Consider the following 13189-nt stretch of genomic DNA (forward strand, 5'->3'; position numbering starts at 1 on the left):
AAAATATATCCATTCTTATTAAAACACTAGAAAATATAGGAATAAATGAGCATTTCCTTAAAATGATAAATATTATCTAACTAAAACCATCAGCAAATATCATCTGCAAAAGGGATAGGTTAGAAGCCTTCCCACTACAAGTGGGTAAAGCAAGGATGTCCATTATCACCACTATTATTTAATATTATACTAGATATACTAGTGTTAGAAATATGAGAAGAAAAAGAAATTGAAGGAATTAGAGTAGTCAATGAGGAAACTAAACTATCACTCTTTGCAGATGATATAATGTATACTTAGAGAATCCCAGAAACAAACTGGGAAAAATTTTTATGTCAAATTTCTCTGCTAAAGGCTCAATTTCTCAAATATATAGAGAACTAAGTCAAATTTATAAGAATAGAAGACATTCTCTAACTGCCAAATGGTCAAAGGATATGAACAAACAATTTTCAGATAAACCAAATTTATCAATAATCATATGAAAAAATGTTCTAAATCACTTTTGATTAGAGTCAGGCCTGGCTCTCTATCCACCGAACCACATAGGTACCCCTCCATACATAAACTCTTGGCAGGTTATGCCATGTTGAAAAGATTGCATGTGGAGGGTGAAGGACAGACTCCATATCTGTTTTCTGAGGATTAGTCTTAGTGCAGACAGGTAAGGTGATTCATTTTTTGGCTCTATCAATTAATAAAAAATATCTGTAAAAGTTCTTTACCTTTTTTTTTTTTTTTGGTTTTCATATTTGGATTCCAGACTTTTTTGTAGGCTGGGAAAGCCTAAAGGCCTCTTCTTAAATATAAAGGAAATCAATATGTTGAAATAAAGTTAAATATTTTTTAAAATTGTTAGTGAACCCCAGATTTAGAACTAATTTGATCTAGGGCACAATGATTTTCAGTAGGGGGAGAACCCATATCAGTGAAATGAAAGACTTCAAAATATTGAATAAGTATTTTCATTTTTGTGTCACACATACCTAACACACATTTACAATTCTTTTATAAGTACTCCAAAAGTAATTTTTATCATCCTCATTTGTGTAGAGGTTTTACTAAATATATAAAAATGTGGTTTCTGAAATTATTACTCAAGTTAGAATAACTTTATAGCAATTTATTTATAAAAGAGTGAAAGTAGAGAAATGAGAAAGAGGGCTGTAAAAGTGAAATTTGGGAAATGCCATCTAAAAGTATATATATATTTTCTATGGACATGTGGGAACTATCAAACTACATTTCCCATGGTCCAACGGGTTTCTGGTTCCGGTTCTTTGGGCATGGGGATGTCTGCGTCACCACACAGAGAACAGTTTAAAATGAGAGGAAATCCGAAAGCAAATTCTTTTTTAGCTTTTTAGCTCTCCTCTTTAGCTACTGGGCGCAGGATGAGAGGGGAGGTAATTATGGCTGAAGCGGCAATTTTGAATTCTTACAAGCTTGTGGTCTAATGACTTTATCTATCAGCATGGCTTTAATTAAAATACTAATTTCTGTATTTATATCAGCCTTTATTATTTTTTATCATAGTAATTATGGCAACCTTATGAAGTTTGGATTAAGAATTCTCAATTTTCTAGATAGTCTAAGAGGAAGCCATGCGGCTCTGGGACCCAGAGTCTCAGAAGCAATCTTTTTCCTCGCCCAGTCCTCTCCCAATTTTCCCCAGCCTAGAGGCTGTTTTATGGGGAAGAGAGACAAAGGCTTTAATGGCTGCTGGGCTGCAAATTATTTTGCTCAATGCCCCGGGCCTGGTGGCCCTTGCGGACGCAAAAACGCCAGGGAGCCCAGCCAGTGTGTCTCTGCCACTGATCTCCTGACTCCCTTCCTACCGCTTCCTGCCGCCTCATGTTCCTGCCTACTCTGATCTCCGCCGCTTTTGCTGACTCACCAGAGCAGATTCGCTGGTGCTAGCGCTGACCTTCCACCAGAACCCCGAGCCCCAACAGCGATGACCCCCGGCTGCTGCTTTTGCTGAGATTTTCTGAGACTTCTGCTGCTACTGCTTAGGCTTGGGTAATATATTTCCACTACCCTCCCTTGGTAATGGCCTGCATTCTAGCCCTCCACGTGTTTCTCTAAAGACCTAATTTAGGCAACCCCTACCCACACAAGCTCTACACGTGGGATTTTCTACAAAACTGACCTAAGCTTTTCTCTAACCCCAAGCCCACATGGACCTAGCGTCTGAACCTCTCGGGCGCTTGGCCTATTCAAACTTTTGCGATTATTAAAAACTGAACTTAGGGGAAGAAATTTCACCCCATACCTGCTCAGAACTTTGAACTGATAGCAAAGTCTGATTATAAAAAAACCCCTTAAACTCAGCAGAACTTAATCTTTTAAACCTTGGAACTGAATGTGTTTTATTTCTGTTTTAAAGAGACTGTATTTTACTGTATTTTGCTAATTAGTTTTGTAAATTAATCTTGTTTATTTCGCTGAATTTCCTGTTGCACTTAATCATTTTAAGTTAATGAAGTTTGTGGCTGCTAGATTAATTCTGTTATGATTTTATTGTAACTCCCAAATAATGAGAAAAATCTATTAGAACTGGTAAGAGGTTTTGACCAGCTTGTTGATCTCTGATATACTGGATTTATAGAGCACATGTCTTTTAAAATTTATTCTAGGGGGCAGCTGGGTAGCTCAGTGGAGTGAGAGTCAGGCCTAGAGACAGGAGGTCCTAGGTTCAAACCCGGCCTCAGCCACTTCCCAGCTGTGTGACCCTGGGCAAGTCACTTGACCCCCATTGCCCACCCTTACCAATCTTCCACCTATGAGACAATACACCGAAGTTCAAGGGTTTTAAAAAAAATTTATTCTGTCTTGGTAATTGTAAAGAACCTTGAAGTTTCCATGCTTTGAGTATTACCTTGTAAGTTTACAAGAGGTCTTACTTTAAATCCTTAAGAATTGTTGTCTTAAAGGATAAGCTTTTATATATTTTATTATAAGAGAAATTATTGCCTTAAATGGGTAGAAGCATTTCCTACCCAGGATTTTTTAAAACAGGAAGCCAAGGAGCTCCTGTATATTATTATCTGAGGATAACTTAAACCAGAAGGTTTCTTTTTTAAATATCAGATTTTGCTATGGAAGCAATAACAGAGTTTGTTGAGAAACTCTTAGCCAAGATTTAAAAGTTGTAACAAGTATATAATTTTAAACATCATTGTTTATTGTTTTAAAATGTGCTATTGGAAATAATGGTACTCTATTTGAATGTGCATTGTGAATCTGCTATTTGTAAGATCCATTTACACTCACAGAATGAAAACCTCATTTTTGAGTAACAGAACCCTTGATTTTTAAAACATTTTTTTAATTAGAGCAATTGATTTTTCCTTTTTTCTCATCTTGTACTGGAAGTACATATATAATCATTATTTATCTTTTTTTATAAGCTTAATGCAAACACCTGAAGAGCCTTGAGACTATGGGATTATGATTAAATGCCTCTCTGATTCCAGAAGGGAACATAAAGCCGCTAATTCGTGCTAAAGAAAGCACATGGTCAGAGACTTGACTGACTAAAATCTGCATGAATTGCAGGAGTTCTATGCCAATACTTTAGGGCTTGGAAATTGGGGTTTGAGTCCTGGAGTCCCAGTCTTTTCTAAAACTTTAGAGGACGTGGGTCCCCTCGACTTAGATTCCTAGAAAGCACCTAAGATTGGTTATTTGGCTCACTTCCCTGAAAAGCTGATGGTAAATCAGATCAGAGAGAGAGACATTTCCTTTAGTCCTGGCCCTGAATGGGTAATTGCGAACTGCTGAATTCACTTTAATTAGGCCTTCATTCAAAGGTCTAAGTTTATTTTCCCTAGATTTTTTGCACATTTTACATTTCATTCACAAGTTAATTTTCTCTTTTTTCTTGAATTTTATTCTTTTTATTTTGCCATCCTTAGCTGACCTGAGGTACCCCTTTTAAGAAAAAAGGTGTGTTTAGAATTTCCCTCAGGGGGATGGGATGTGTGTTAAGTTTTTTTAAAATTCGATAATGTAAAAATATATGTATATTTAACTCTTTTAGGCGTAATTTCAGGGGGAATTGTATAAATCTTAGAAGAAAATGTATGTTTTGTAATCCATAATGTAAAGTTTAAATTCTTTTGAGAATAATTTCAGGATAAGGATCTTGCCATCTCTCCAGAATCCAGACGACGAACCTGTTTGGTGAAGACACCATGAAGATGTCTGAAAAGCCTTCACTGTACCATGAAGACCAAATTTGAACTTTGGGGTGCAGTTAATTGAACTATGGGGAGTGGAAATTGAGTTGAATGTAATTTGTTCTAATTGTACACTGTTATACCAATAGGGGATTGCCCCCAAATTGTTTTTTTTTTGTCAATGCGGCTAGTTTTATCCATTTGTTTATCCATTCCTTTTATCCCCCAAATTCCTAAATTTTTAGAAGTTGTCTATTTTACAAGTCCAGCGAAGAAAAAGGGCTAACTTTTTTTTTTTTTGCGGGACCTCAGGGGGAATTGTAAAAGTGAAATTTGGGAAATGCCATCTAAAAGTATATATATATATATATATTTTCTATGGACACGTGGGAACTATCAAACTACATTTCCCGTGGTCCAATGGGTTTCCGGTTCCGGTTCTTTGGGCATGGGGACGTCTGCGTCACCACGCAGAGAACAGTTTAAAATGAGAGGAAATCTGAAAGTAAATCCTTTTTTTTTTTAGCTCTTTAGCTACCCGGAGGCGCGCGATACAAAAGGTAAAATGCCTGAGGCAGGAGTTTTGAATTCTTACCGGCACGTGGTCTAATGATTTTACCAGCATGGCCATGGCTTTAATTAAAATACTAATTTATATTATTATATCAGCCTTTATTATTTTTAATCTTAATAGGGCAGAGTAAGAAATCTAGCTTAATGAGCTAGGCTATTTGCTCTGGCCATGGCTTTACTCTGGCAGGGCTTCAGAAGCCCAATATGGGCTTCTGATCTAGGGGTCAATTAAACAAGGGTTCCAGCCATGCAGCCTCCTCCTCCAAGATGGGGGAGAGGGCCTCTCTGGACACTAGTCCCTTCAGGAGCCAGGAAAGGAATCAGCCTTTTTTACTCACCCACATGGTAGCCCTAAAGGAAGATTGAAGAGCAGTCTGAGGTCCCCAGCCGGAGCTCCTCCAGGGCCAAGTTTGAAGGTGAAAGAGCTATTATACTGTGCCAAAAAGCACAAAGTCAAGGAGACCAACCAATTCCAATGAGATTGATGAGCAATCTGCATAGTGCCTATGAGCACAAGGTTGAAAAGACCAAACCAATCCAGGTACTATTGATGAGAATCTGTGCCAAGACAGAGGACTTGTTTGAGATTCAAGGTTTCGGTTATTTGACATATGTTAGATGCAGGCCTTCCCTGTGCCACATTCAGACGAGTGCTGAAGTTAGGCTACCATCCTGGCTCCCCCTGTCCCTGAGAATAAAGGTAAAATAAGACCAGGGAATGACACTTCCCTTTCACATGGAAATCTAGTCCTTTTTTCTCTCTTATAGTATGGCAACTTCCTGTAGTCCTGGCTGTCAATGGGTAAGTGAAATATTACTGTATTTTGTCCTGCAGACTTGAGGGACAGAAATTATTTTAATTGGACCCTAATACAAGGGCTTGTTATGGATTTATTCTTGTTTACTCAGAAATTTTTATATATGTAGATTTTTGATATTTTGATTCTGATTTTGAATTTTTTCTTTCGCCTAAAGTTTAAATTTTTCTTCTATTTGTTTTTCTTTTTATGTTTTTGGTTTTTTCTTTTGATAATTGACTCATACACCCTCATAACTCAACCATATATCCTGAGTTGATCCGGCTGTTGGTCAATACCCTTCTCAGTGAGGATTGTATATATTTTCATAAAATATACAATTTAAAATTTTGTTTGAGAAAAATTTCAGGAAATGAAGCTTGTTAACTTTTTGATCTGGAAAATGAACAGTTTGGAGAAAGATGCCTGTAGAAACTACACTGCATCAAGAAGATTCAGAATGAACTTTGGAGTGCAATTGATTGAACTGAAGGGGGTTGAACACATTTATTTATTTATTTTAAACCCTTAACTTCTGTGTATTAGTTCCTTGGTGGAAGAGTGGTAAGGGTAGGCAATGGGGGTCAAGTGACTTGCCCAAGGTCACACAGCTGGGAAGTGTCTGAGGCCAGGTTTGAACCTAGGACCTCCCGTCTCCAGGCCTGGCTCTCAATCCACTGAGCTACCCAGCTGCCCCAAACACATTTATTTTTAATGTAAACTCTTATGTCAAAGAGGACTGCCCCCAATTGGCTTTTTTTTCAACATGCCTAGCAAACACTGGTTTTGCTTTCTTTCTCTTTTGTTTCCCTCTTATCTCTAATTATTATAGTTTCCTTTTAGAAGGTGCAATATTGTATACACCTATAGTTAGAATATTTTTAGAAGTATAAGCCAATTATGTTAAATGATCAATTGGGGAGACTAGTCTCCCAAATGATCACAGTGGGGATTTTGAAGATGGGATTAACTCTCCCCTGCCCATTTTTAGATTTAATCACCAGAAGCATATACACCCTGCTTATCCTTAAGTATGGGGGGGGTCTGTGACCCACATGTGTGATGAGTAACGAATTTAAAATTGACTAACTGCCCCTTGGGCAGTCCTAAGCAAAGCTATAGCTGCAATTGGTCCACATAAAGTGAAAGGAAGGCACAGGAAGTGACAATAAGGAAAGGTCTTTAAAAGTGGCAAGAACTTCCTCTGACCAGCTCTTTGGCCTCTGAACTTGACCTTGAAGGAGTTCTAGCTGGGGGCCTTAAAGGGCTGCCCTTGGATTTTCCCTTAGAACTACCATGTGGGTGAGTGAAAAAGACTGACTCCCTTTCCTGGTTTTTCTGGAGGTACTAGCCTCTGGAGAGGCCCCTTGTCTTGGAGGAGGCCTTGTAGCTAAAACCTTTATTTAATTTATTTCTGGGCCCCCTTTGCTGGGGCCTCTGAAGCTCTGCCTGGTTTGAATTGGGCTGGAGTGATTTTCTTGCTTTCACTTTTTCTCCTTTTACAAATAAACTACCATGATAAGTCATCCTGATTTGAGTAATATATTTTCAATGACCACATTTTTATATATTTAGTACAATCTTTAATTTTAATCCTTACATTTGACATGGGTAGAATGAAGCACAGATCAGTGAAATGACTTAAAATCTTCCTCTGGATCTAGTGGAAGCCTAAAACTGATGACTAAGAAATGAGGATGTACGGGGAATTGGATCTTGCAGGTGATACCTGAACTCAAAGGTACCATCTAGAGGAAGATGATACATACCTTGTTGCCCAGCCATTCATGAAAGGCAAGTTATTGGTATGGACAGATATGGGAGTGTTTGCTCCAAAAATAAGTTGGAGCACAGGGGCAGTATAAAAATGGTAGGTGTGACTCAGGAGTGGGAGATGGAAATCCTTAAATCTGGTAACTCCTAAATGAGGAGCCCTAGTGTATCTAATTTGTGTGTCTGAGTTCCAGGAATGTCTGGGATCTTCCTTGATGTGCCCATAGGCACAGCAAGCATCTCTATCTTGCAATGTCATACTGACCAAGAGTGCCTAGAAGTCTGAAAGTGCTACAGTAATAGCTGTGGTCTGGTTGCAAGGTTCCTGTCTATGGTATGTCTATATTGTTCCTCATCTACAGGAAGTCCTCGCATCCTTGCCTTGGCTTCCTTCCTAGAATTATGGGGTAGGTAAAAAGGAAATGGGTTGGCTAGGTGGCTCAGAGGATTGAGAGCCAGGTCCAGAGTCAGAAGATCCTAGGTTCAGATCTGGCCTCAGACACTTCCTAGCTGTGTGACCTTGGGCAAGTCACTTAAGCCCTATTGCCTGACCCTTAACCACTCTTTCCTTGGAACCAATACACAGTATTGATTCTAAGAGAGAAGGTAAGGGTTAAAAAAAAAGAAAATGTCATTTGGCAGCAACCCAGTGTCAAGGAGCCCCTTCCAATGAGAAGTCATTGTTTATAATTCAATGAGTGATATGAAACAGAGTATCAAGGCCCTTCCTACTTGGAACTCTTTTATCACTGTTTTCATCTATCTTTGCCTGGAATTTCTGCTCTCATCTGTCATCAGCTCTTGTTCTTTTGATCTGCAGCCCCTGTTGCTATATTTTCTCTCCTTGACTTCTTACTTTTCTAGCATTCTAGGCTCATAGTAGCATAAATTATTGTTATTTCTCCCCAGAAAAAATTTTGAAAAAAAATTATGTCTTACAAAGACACTTGGACAATTATTCCTTTGCTTTCATTCCTCTTTTCTGTTGCTTCCTGGGATCCCCCTTGGAGCTTACTCTCAGGACTCTGACTCTTCTTTTTTTTTTTTTAAACCCTTACCTTCCATCTTGGAATCAATACTGCGAAGTTGGTTCTAAGGCAGAAGAGTGGTAAGGGCTAGGATATGGGGGTTAAGTGACTTGTCCAGGGTTACACAGCTAGGAAGTGTCTGAGGCCAGATTTGAACTTGGGAACTCCTGTCTCTGGGCCTGGCTCTCAATCCACTGAGCCACCCAGCTGCCCCCTCTGACTCTTCTTAAGGCTGTTTAGAGTTGAGAACCTCGCAGGAGACACTGAAAATTATCTGTTCAAGAAACCCTCTCCATAGTGCTCCCTACTGCCTCCAAAGCCTTTTCTTGTCCTAAGGTGAACCTGATTTTTCCCTCAAATTTCTCATAGCATTTTATCTAGATTTCTCTTACATCCTTCATGTTCTACCTTCTATCATATTTATTATTAATAACAACAGATAATTGCATTGTGTTTTAAGGTTTTAAAAATTCTTTATATGGAAAATGTTATTTGGCTTTCCCATGCCTCATTGGATCTGTGAATTTGCCAATAATATGGACACTCCTTTGGTATAGATTGCTACTCAATCAGGTCTTTTCATCTCTTTTTCCATGTTTTTATTTATTTTTTAATTATTTATTTTTTAGATAAATTTTTTCCATGGTTACATAATTCATGTTCTTACTCTTCCCTTTCCCCATCCTTCCCCACTTCCTCCCATAACTGACGTGCATTTCCACTGATTTCTTCATGTGTCATCAATCAAGACCTATTTCCATATTATCAATAATTGATCTAGGGTGGTTGTTTAGAGTCTACATCCCAAATCATGACTGCATCAACCCATGTGTTCAAGAAGTTGTTTTCATTCTGTGTTTCCACTCCTGTAGTTCTTCCTCTGAATGTGGGTAGCATTCTTTTCCATAAATCCCTCAGAATTGTTCTGGATCATTGCATTGCTGCTAGTATAGAAGTCCATTACATTTGATTTTACCACAGTGTATCAGTCTCTGTGTACAATGTTCTCCTGGTTCTGCTCCTTTCATTCTACATCAATTCCTGGAGGTCATTCCAGTTCACATGGAATTCTTCCAGTTTATTATTCCTTTGAGCATCACCAGCATATACCACAATTTGTTCAACCATTCCCCAATTGAAGAGCATACCCTTGTTTTCCAGTTTTTTGCCACCACAAAGAACGAGGCTATAAATATTTTTGTATATGTCTTTTTCCCTATGATCTCTATGGGGTACAAACCCAGCAATGGTATGGCTGGATCAAAGAGCAGGCAATCTTTTAGTGCTCTTTGGGCATAGTTCCAAATTGCCATCCAGAATGGTTGGATCAGTTCACAACTCCACTAGCAATGCATTAATGTCCCAATTTTGCTACATCCCCTCCAACATTCATTACTCTCCCCTTTTGTCATTTTAGCCAATCTGCTAGGTGTGAGGTGATACCTCAGAGTTGTTTTGATTTGCATTTCTCTAATTATTAGAGATTTAGAACATTTTCTCATGTGCTTATTGATAGTTTTGATTTCTTTATCTGAGAATTGTCTATTCATGTCCCTTTCCCATTTATCAATTGGGGAATGATTTGATTTTTATGTACAATTGGTTTAGCTCCTTGTATATTGAGTAATTAGACCTCTATCAGAGTTTTTTGTTATAAAGATTTTTTCCCAGTTTGTTGTTTCTCTTCTGATTTTGATTGCATTGTTTTTGTTTGTACAAAAACTTTTTAATTTAACATAATCAAAATTATTTATTTTACATTTTGAAATTTTTTCTAACTCTTGCATGGTTTAAAATTTTTCCCTTTCCCATAGATCTGGAAAGTATACTATTCTGTGTTCACTTAATTTACTTATAGTTTCCTTCTTTATATTCAAGCCATTCACCCATTCTGAATTTGTCTTGGTGTAGGGTGTGAGATGTTGATCTAAACCTAATCTCTCCCATATTGTTTTCCAATTTTCCCAGAAGTTTTATATGTGACATTATGCCAATATTTTATATATGACATTAAGTCAAATAGTGGATTTTTGTCCCAAAAGTTGGGCTCTTTGGGTTTATCATAGACTGTCTTGCTGACATCATTTACCCCAAGTCTATTTCATTGATCCTCCCATCTGTCTCTTAGCCAGTACCATATTTTTTTGATGACTGCTGCTTTATAGTATAGTTTAATATCTGATATTGCTAGGCCCAGGTCTTTTCATCTTGAAGAATTCTTATCTATAGGCTTCTGTAGATGATTTGCAAAGAATCCATCCAGTGTGTGGGGTTTGTTTCTTATCACTCTGGCTATTCATCTGTTATCTCTTGATCTCAGGGCTTGAATATTTTATTTCCAATCATACATTTTTTAAGAGGTATACTTTAGACTATCTCTTGAACATCATTGTGAATATGTAGCAGCTTACTTGGCCCTATTCTCTCTGCCCCCATTGGTCTTCAGGTTATCTGCAAATTTGGTTCTTACCAAGATTCCCCATCATGTGTTTCTTTTAAAAGAACATTTGCATTGAAAAGATGGGTCTTTGTGTTTCAGAGCAGTTTGGGATCATTCAAAATACTGTGCCATTTCCCAAATTCAGTATTGGTTCCAAGGCATTAGAGCAATAAGAGCTAGGCAATTGGGGCTAAGTGATTTGCCTAGCATTGCATAGCTAGGAAGTGTCTGAGGTTAGATTTGAATCAGAATCTCCCATCTCCAGGTCTGGCTCTTTATCCACTAAGTTGCCTAGCTGTCCCTAAATGTAGTTTCTTCAACTGTGATACATATAAGTATTATAGGTATTAATATTGATCTCCATTTATATTACCTGAGGCTCTAAGAGTTTAAGTCATTTATCTATGGTCACACAATTAGTGTTAGAAATGGGATTCAAATTCACATCTTTCTTGAATCCAAGTCCAGAGCTCTTTCTGCTGCTAATTCTGCCTTTAAGTATGACCATGGTCTCAGAATTAGTCAGTGTCAGAGGTAATATTCCAACCCAGGACTTTCCTGGGTAAGAGCATCAAATCTAGTGCTTTTTACATAGTATATCATGTTTACTCAAATTGTTGAGTCCTAGGGGATATTTTAGTTCTGATTGCTTTATAGCTCAAAAGTACTCTAGAAGAGCCAGTTTGTACCAGTATAAGAACTAGGAGGTGTTTGTGAGGAAGTGGTAAAACTAGTGGAACAACTGAGGTAGGATTTGAGAGAGACTACTCTGGAAAATCCTGACCTAATTTTATTTACTGATGGTTCTTCCTACATGCAAGATGGTATCTGTTACACAGGAGCTGCACTAGTCACAGAGTTTGAGACTCTGTGGTTTGCATCACTACCCAAAAACATAAGTGCACAGGGGGAAGAACTCATAGCATTGAAGCAAGCCTGCATTCTTGCAAAGAGCAAAATTGCTAATATCTATATAGACTCGAAATATGTATTTTCTATATGCCATGCAACAGGAGCGATTTGGAAAAACTGTGGGTACATAATAGCTGAGGGCAAACAGATAGCATATGCTGAAATAATAATAGAGTTGCTAGAAGCTTTCCAGAAGCCAAAACAAATAGCAGTGATCCATTGCTGAGGACACACTTTTGGGAAGGATTCAGTGTTTAAAGGGAATTATAGGACTGATGTAATAGCCAAATATGCAGCTAGAAAAGCTCCATTCTATGTTATAAATGTCCATCATAGAGTCAACAGATCTTAGAAAAGCTTATCAGGACTCTGAGATTCAAACATGAAAGGAAAAGTTTGGCTCTAGAGAAATAAATGGCATATAGGTCTCAGACACTGGAAAACCAATCCTACCAAAACAGTTTTACTATCATATATGTCATACCATTCATAGCAAAGGACATTTTGGCACTCAGGCATTAGTGGATTCCATAAAGTGAATTTGGATTGCCCTAGGAATTAGTACCATTGCAAGTAGAGTCTGTACTAGCTGTTCTATCTGTCAAAGATTCAATCAGGGAGTATTTAGAAAGAAAGATTGGAAGGAAGACCTTTAGCATACTGGTCTTTCATTCATACTTTCATTCATACAAATTAAAATTTGCAGGTAGACTATATTAGCATGCCTAAATCAGGAAAATACAAATATTGCTTAGTATTGGTGGATAGACTAACAAGGTGGCCAGAAGCATTTCCATTTACAACAAAACCAGCAGGTTTTATAGTGAAAGTGTTACTAAGGGAGATTATTCCTAGATCTGGAATCCCAGGCTCTATAGACTTGGACCAGGGATCACACTTTACAAATCAAATATTAAATCAAGTGTATGAAAATCTTGGGATAACTGCAAAATTTCATGTGTCATATCATCCACAGAGCTCTGGACAAGTAGAGAGGGAGATAAAAAACAATGGTGGGAAAGCTTTGTACAGAGCCTCATTTAAAGTGGCCAGAAATTCTCCCTCTAGCACTTTTCTACCTAAGAACTAGACCTAGAACTGATTTACATATATCAACATATGAAATGTTGTATGGCCATCCATCTTAGCAAGCAAAAACTTGTAAAACTGTTTATGCATCAATGCTAGTGGGAGATATGCAGATTGCATCCAACATCAGTGCTTTGCAAGAAAGAATAAAAGAACTTCATGGCATGAGAATGTTAGTTCAGTCTGGTCTGCTGGACTATTTCTTACACAATATTAAACCAGGGGATTCAGTGTATGTTAAGAACTTTACATAAACATCTGCCACACAAGAAAGTTGTGTTGGTCTTTTCAATGTTATTCTAACTTCATCTTCATCTTAGAGAAAGATTCATAGATTCATTGCTTGCACGTAAAATTAGCATACAGAGAAGATAGAGAAGGAGCAATAGAAAT

The sequence above is a fragment of the Gracilinanus agilis genome, chromosome 2 (assembly GCF_016433145.1).
Source record: "Gracilinanus agilis isolate LMUSP501 chromosome 2, AgileGrace, whole genome shotgun sequence".
Taxonomy (NCBI): domain Eukaryota; kingdom Metazoa; phylum Chordata; class Mammalia; order Didelphimorphia; family Didelphidae; genus Gracilinanus; species Gracilinanus agilis.